General features: G+C 44.6%; 1 non-coding gene across 1 annotated transcript; it reads right to left on the reverse strand.

Moving 5' to 3' along the window:
• Positions 1 to 6,133: 6,133 nt before the first annotated feature.
• Positions 6,134 to 6,252, reverse strand: LOC138360421 (5S ribosomal RNA). Its single transcript, XR_011226372.1, has one exon. It is a non-coding gene; the product is annotated as a 5S ribosomal RNA (ribosomal RNA).
• Between the last annotated feature and the right edge of the window lie 1,680 nt (positions 6,253 to 7,932).

Below are 7,932 nucleotides of genomic sequence, written 5' to 3' on the forward strand. Positions count from 1 at the left end.
TTTGGAAAGAAATGTTCGAAAATAACAAAATTAACTGTGCTTGTTAGGAAAATTGGGCCTTGCATACTTGTCCCAATAGTGTGGTTCTCGCTTTTAGGTACGACATAAACGTATACCTAAGTTGAGAGAGAAAAAGATTCGCACTCAAACATGCATATCGATTGCCAGTCCTGAATTCTGGGTAGATATTCGTGTCCTCCCTTTTCATTTACCATCATTTGGATACTATCAAAACAGCTCTGAGAAGGATAAAATGAATAAAACGGGTAGCTCACTCATGTAAAAAGGAAGAGTTGGGAAAGATCTCTCTCTCTCTCTCTCTCTCTCTCCCCCCCCCCCCCCCCACCAATGATCCTGCTCTGCTAGTATATAACGTAACAAACCTTCCCCCCCCCCCCCTCCCTCCCCAATCAGAGTCCCTTTAAGCATGCGAGGATAAAAAATAGATTTCATAAGACCCAATGTGCTAGCTGATATCAAAACAATTTATGTTATCGTCTATTAAGCCCTTCAGTAAAAAAGTATAGGGACCTAATTAGGTCCCGTTTTGAGGTGGTGGTGGGTGGAATCGATGGATTAGCCAAGCTCTTATCCGCCGAATCCGTAGAGGGTACGACCCTGGCGCTTCAGAGCGTACACCACGTCCATAGCAGTGACGGTCTTCCTCTTGGCGTGTTCCGTGTAGGTTACAGCATCACGGATGACGTTCTCGAGGAACACCTTCAGGACGCCACGGGTCTCTTCGTAGATGAGACCCGAAATACGCTTCACGCCGCCACGACGAGCTAAGCGACGAATAGCGGGCTTGGTGATGCCCTGGATGTTGTCACGTAGCACCTTACGATGACGCTTGGCGCCACCCTTTCCGAGTCCCTTGCCTCCCTTGCCGCGTCCAGTCATGGTGTTGAAGTTGTGTGAATCGAATTGACGAATGCCCGCACGATTTCCCGACTATATCCCATCAAGCGGACGTACTAGTAGCATTGCAACTCCTGCCTGCCCTTACTTTACGCTTGTGGTCGAGTAGACACGGCTTTCTCACAACGCTTTCAAAACTGCAGTTGCCTACTCGTCTGTTTCACGTCCCTGTGAAATGACTTTTGCACAAATCCAAAAAATAGAGCAAAATCAGCGATAATAGTGATTGAGGTGAGCCGCCTGTTGGCTGCAGCCAGAGGAAGGAGGGGAGGGGCAACGGGGTGACGTAGGCGAGTCGAGCAGCCAATGGCGCTCGAGCAAGCGCCTCGAGACGGCGTATATAAGCAAAAATTTTTCGGCGCCGGCCATCACAAACCACAGTTGTTCACCATGGCTCGCACCAAGCAGACTGCTCGCAAGTCCACGGGAGGCAAGGCTCCTCGTAAGCAGCTGGCCACCAAGGCAGCACGCAAGTCTGCTCCTGCCACAGGGGGTGTGAAGAAGCCTCACCGTTACAGGCCCGGAACGGTCGCCCTGCGTGAGATCCGTCGTTACCAGAAGAGCACCGAGTTGCTCATCAGGAAACTTCCCTTCCAGCGTCTGGTGCGCGAGATTGCCCAGGACTTCAAGACCGATCTTCGCTTCCAGTCGTCTGCCGTCATGGCTTTACAGGAGGCATCCGAGGCTTACCTGGTCGGTCTCTTCGAGGACACTAACCTCTGTGCCATCCACGCCAAGCGTGTCACCATCATGCCAAAGGACATTCAGCTTGCTCGCCGTATCCGTGGAGAGCGTGCATAAGCTAAATCGACCACCCTAGTATACACCAAACTCGGCCCTTCTCAGGGCCAAAATATCCTTCTAAGGAGATTTCAGACATTCCTAGCATCAGTCATATGAATTAACCTTCATCTACACATATAATAAATAAATAAATAAATAAACAAATACACTAATTTAGGTGTCATACATACACGTGATATCAATAAATCAAGTCATTTGTAGTACAACCTGTTCTCTTACAAACAAAACGCCGTCGCTTTTCGCTCTTATGCACTGTCAAGGATCACCCCCCCCCCCCCCCCCCCCAAAATAAAAATTGTCATACTGTACTAGAAATAAAAGCAGCTTGTATAAGTGACATACTGTCCAGTCCTGTTTTATTCTGTTTTCGGTCCTCTGGCTTAATCTGTTAAGTTAGGAGATGACATTTTAAATTAACCGTTTTCTTGACATTTTCAAACCTAAGAGGGTGGCCTGCATAGTAATCCTAATGTGGAACATAACAATGAATCTCTAATCTCTAGAAAAAAAAAAGATACCGAGTGCTTATATGTGTTGAGAGAGAGAGAGAGAGAGAGAGAGAGAGAGAGAGAGAGAGAGAGAGAGAGAGAGAGAGAGAGAGAGAGAGAGAGAGAGAGAGAGAGAGAGAGAGAGAGAGAGAGACACAGACAGACAGACAGACAGACAAGACAGAGACAGACAAGACAGAGACAGACAGACAGACAGACAGACAGAGACTGAGAGAGAGAAACACACACAGACAGTTTCATAAATATTCTCATTTTATAGCTATTTGCTTTCAGTGACAGAGGTTTTTGTTATAATAGTATTGGTGTCTAACACTCACAATCTCTTTAGAAATTAAAGTGTGGCTCCAATGGAGCCGAGTTTGTTGGTTTGAGGCCAAGCCACCACCACAGGGCAGTAAGTAAGCCGTTTACTTGGAGGAGGTGTACTTGGTGACGGCCTTAGTGCCCTCAGAGACGGCGTGCTTGGCCAGTTCTCCGGGCAACAGGAGCCTTACAGCCGTCTGGATCTCCCGACTGGTAATGGTGGAACGCTTGTTGTAGTGGGCCAGGCGAGAAGCCTCGGCGGCGATGCGCTCGAAGATGTCGTTCACGAACGAGTTCATGATCGACATGGCTTTGGAAGAGATACCAGTGTCGGGGTGGACCTGCTTCAGCACTTTGTAGATGTAGATGCTGTAGCTCTCCTTCCTCCTGCGCTTCTTTTTCTTATCGCCCTTGGCAATGGCCTTCTGGGCCTTTCCGGCCTTCTTGGCAGCCTTTCCAGATGCCTTGGGTGGCATGATGATGCTCGTGCTGGCTGGCGTTGCGATACAATAATGAACTTTTGCGCGAGGCGAGCTTTCCTTTTATATCCCGCTCGCGACTCAGCTCAGAGCGGGTCGCGTGGCGGAGCGCGCTGATTGGTCAGTGGCGGGCTCCCTTGATCCTGAGCGGGGTATATAACACGAAGCTCGATCTGCGGGGCGGCATAAAACACCACAAACCCACAACAGCAGCAGCAATGTCAGGACGCGGCAAGGGAGGCAAAGTGAAGGGCAAGTCAAAGTCTCGCTCCAGCAGGGCCGGACTTCAGTTCCCCGTGGGCAGAATTCACCGTCTGCTGCGTAAGGGCAACTACGCCGAACGCGTCGGTGCTGGCGCTCCTGTCTACCTGGCAGCCGTCATGGAATACCTCGCTGCCGAAGTTCTGGAGCTCGCCGGTAACTGCCGCACGTGACAACAAGAAGACCCGTATCATCCCACGTCACTTGCAGTTGGCCATCCGCAACGACGAAGAACTCAACAAACTTCTGTCTGGCGTAACCATTGCACAGGGAGGTGTTCTTCCAAACATTCAGGCAGTTCTTTTGCCAAAGAAGACAGAGAAGAAGTAAGCACTTCTGCCACCCACCACGACAAATACCATAACCAGGCTCCATCCGGAGCCACACACACTTTAATAGAGAGATTCAAGTAGACAATCAACTTTCAAACATTAATAATAACATTTATATTGATTTCATTTGGAATGTGTACATAACAAACAAACAAAACAAAATTATAGGGGATATTCAGCATCACTTGGAATATTAACCAATCATATAAATCCAATATATATTTTATATTTTACTTTAAGCGAGGAATTCATATTATATTAATTTTTAATCATACAAATGAACAAAAGCAATTCTTCACTAGACGTAATGAATGAATAAATGATCAAGGTTTTAATGTGTTTCATGAATAATATATATATATATATATATATATATATATATATATATATATATATATATATATATATATATATATATATATATATATAATATAATATAATATATATTATTATAATACTTGTGAACCAGAATATGTTTGAGCAGCAGCGATCGTGCCTGCCATTGGCCGAAGTGCAACAATTCAAATAATTTAAAGGGCCTGCTCGGGTATATAAGAGAGGCTGGGAGACTGGGGCCGGTGGTGGGTGATGGGTGATGAGTGATGGTGTGGTGTGGTATGGTGTTGTTAAGAGTTGATTTACGGCCAGCCAGCCAGCTGCAGCCAAGGCAGGGCAGGGCAGGGCAAGGCAAGGCAAGGCAAGGCAAGGCAAGGCAAGGCAGGCAATAACAGGACAGGACAGGCAAGGCAAGGCAAGGCAAGGCAAGGCAAGCAGGCAGGGCGGGCGGGCGGGCGGGCGGGCGGGCAGGCAGGCAGGCAGCCAGCCAGCCAGCCAGCCAGCCAGCCAGCCAGCCAGCCAGCCAGCCAGCCAGCCAGCCAGCCAGCCAGGCCAGCCAGCCAGGCAGGCAGGCAGGCAGGCAGGCAGCCAGGCAGGCAGGCAGGCCAGCCAGCCAGCAGCCAGCCAGCCAGCCAGCCAGCCAGCCAGCCAGCCACTCCCACTTTGTATTTATATGCATTCAATTTATATTCAAACATTATATATGTTAAGGGCCTAGTTTTAGTGTTTATTTTAAAAATGACAAACATCGAGTCGTTTTACCAGTCCTTTAGCGTTAACGGTGATGCATTTTAAAACTGAACAGAAATCACCTTTTCTGGATATATCAAATATCGAATCCGCTTAATGTGCCTACAATTCAATCATTCAAAAAAATACATAATTTACATCATGCCTTTTCATAGAACAGACAATAAGATTTGAGACAATAAGAACTTTACTTTTATAACTAAAGTTGCACAATTATACCAACTCTATGGTGGCTGGGTGGTAAGGTGTGTGGCTGGTATTTGGAAGTCGCGAGTTCAAACGACCCAATGGGAATAATACTTTTTTTTTTTTTGCCATACAATCTTCCTAATACTATTATGTAGGTTTGTGTGTGTGTTTTTTATTCATTCTTTGGTTTTATAGATGACATACATATTGACTCCTTTTACCGGTCCTTAATTAGGCTCTGGGGAAGCAATGGTGGTGGTGGTGGTGGTGGTGCATTTAAAACTAAACCAAAAATCACCAGTTCTGGACGCGTCAAATATCATATCCGCTTAATGTGTCTACAACCTAATTACTTAAAACTACACTATTTAATTCATTCATATCATGTGCATATTGGTCATTATGCTCATACAACCGACATCAAAATTTATTTTCATTATTAGAATCATACATTTCATCAAGTAATACAGATACAAAGAGATTTTCTTTCTGAGAAGACCGTTAGTATTGGCTTGCAGGCAGGCAGGCAGGCAGGCATTTGAGGGTTATTATTTCGCCTGTTGATTGGGGGGAGGGTTGATGTGTTAGGGGGTTTTCGGTTAGATGTGGTGGTGGTGATTGGTGGTGATTGTGGTGATTGGTGGTGATTGGTGGTGATTGGTGGTGGTTGGTGGTGGTGGTAGTAGGTGGGAGTTGGGGGGGGGGGGGGGGGAGGGAAGGGGATGGGGAATGATGGTCTGTGGATTCCTTCTCCGTACCCTTTACCTATAAGCAAAAATATGCCTTCTTGTGGTATAGAAACATTAACACCAAATTATATCAGTAAACTGATATTGTAGCCTTTTAAACAGAAAAGATTTGTACATACAAATACTTTTTAATTATCATTTATTTGTGGAAATCGGCCATCTTACGTCATTAATTGATACCTCAGCATCAAGCTAGTGTCCTGCAGCAGTGGTCCAGTGGTTTAAAGTGTATCTAAGTGATGCGTATTCTTGGAGTTGCGAGTTCAAACCCGCGATTTAAGCCTATATCTATAATATAATATATATACAAATGTTGTGTTTTAGGTTGTTTGGTTTTGTATAAAGCCTCACACAATATCTATATTAATCGAGTTTGTTGTAAACTGACCATACAATTAATTCATTTTACCGGCCTTATTCCACACAACTCCGTTATATTTCCGTGGAGCCATCCATTCAAACAAAAACAACGAAACAAAACAAAACAAAACAAAAAACATTATTGCCAACAGCATTTGGTGTTCCCAGGCGGTCACCCATCCAAGTACTAACCAAACCCAACGTTGCTTAACTTCGCTGATCGGACGAGAAGCGGTGTTCTCAACGTGGTATGGCCGTTGGCATGAGACTGCCTACACATTGTGGCTAATAACCAACTCTTTTAAGTCATCGCGGCAGGATACGGACCTGCTTGTGGTGTCTTAATGGTAATTGTATCCTAACATATTTTTGTCTCCTTGGCATGGATATTTAACATCGTTTATTCAGTCTTGGGTTTATGTTCTTTCGCCATTTACAGACATTTTACATCTACCTACTTCCTCAGCCTGCCCTGCCAATTTCTAATGAATTTGTGGATTTTCTTTTGTAATACAAACATGTGTGTGCTCATCTGCTCTTCAGTTTTTATGATATTTGTCTCATCTGTCCTGCTTTATGATACTTTTACAAAGAACATGAACAAATGCTTCTATTTTAGAGAAGATATGGGATCCAGGTTTCGGAGCCGTAAAACCAACCGTCGTGATTGGTGGACGAGTTGCCAGGTTGCAGCTTCTGTACCGTGCCGGCACATAAATAGGTTCGGCTCAAGCGGCGGCAAGCATCATTCCCCCGTGACTGTCTGAGCGTCTCTCATCACCTTGGTTATCTCATCATCATCATGGTAGAAGCAAAGCCTACCAAGAAGGCTGCGGCTGCTGCTGCTGTGGTGGCCACCACCAGGAAACCTCGCGTCCAGGTTGCTCACCCGAAAACTAGTCAAATGGTTCTAGCCGCGGTCGCAGCACTCAAAGACCGTAAGGGCTCGTCTCTACAAGCAATCAAGAAGTACGTTGTTGCCAACAACAAAGTCGAGGCTGCCAAGATCGCCATTTACATCCGAAGATTTCTCAAGAAAGCAGTGGCTGACGGCATTCTTGTTCAGACCAAGGGAAGTGGAGCTAGTGGATCATTCAAGCTGGCCGTAGCAGAGAAGAGGGCGTTCTAACTCCCAAGAAAGCCACCACAACCAAGAAACCATCTACAGCAGCAAAGAAGGCCGTGGTAACTCCCAAGGAAAGCCGCCACAAGCAACAAACCACCTACAGCCTTGAAAAGAAGCAGCAGCAGCAGCAGCTTGTTGTTGGGAACAAAAAGCCCAAAATAAAGAGAGCTTCAAAATCTCCCAAACACCCAAGGCAAAGAAAGCTGTCAAGAAAACAACAAAGGCAAAATAACGACGACATGCAAGCAGCATGAATACACATGACAATAAACATCCAGGCCTCCCCCCTCAGTGGAGGGGCCTCATATGATTCCAAAAAAGAGTTTAGTTTTGTAGACAAATAATCATTACTTTTGGGGTAGATTTACTCTGTATATTATATATATATATATATATATATATATATATATATATATATCTATATATATATATATATATATATATATATATATATATATTATATATACACATGGGTGAGGTGATATGGTACCAAAGTTTTGGGTAAGGTGATTGACATTTACACAAGATAAAACACGAACCAATGGGAATAAAAACATAAGAATGGAAGTAACTGCAGAAGGCCTATTGGCCCATAACACAAGCACTTCCTCTTGATGCTTCTAGATTGGTTCGGAGTCTTGAAGCTATAATAATATATATATATATATATATATATATATATATATATATATATATATATATATATATATATATATATATATATATATATATGCACACAAAACTAAATAGTCTTGTTAGACAAATTGCCCCTATTAGAGGCAAGTTGACTAACAAGCCGAATGACTGCAATTGTTT

The sequence above is a fragment of the Procambarus clarkii genome, unplaced genomic scaffold, assembly GCF_040958095.1.
Source record: "Procambarus clarkii isolate CNS0578487 unplaced genomic scaffold, FALCON_Pclarkii_2.0 HiC_scaffold_110, whole genome shotgun sequence".
Lineage (NCBI taxonomy): Eukaryota > Metazoa > Arthropoda > Malacostraca > Decapoda > Cambaridae > Procambarus > Procambarus clarkii.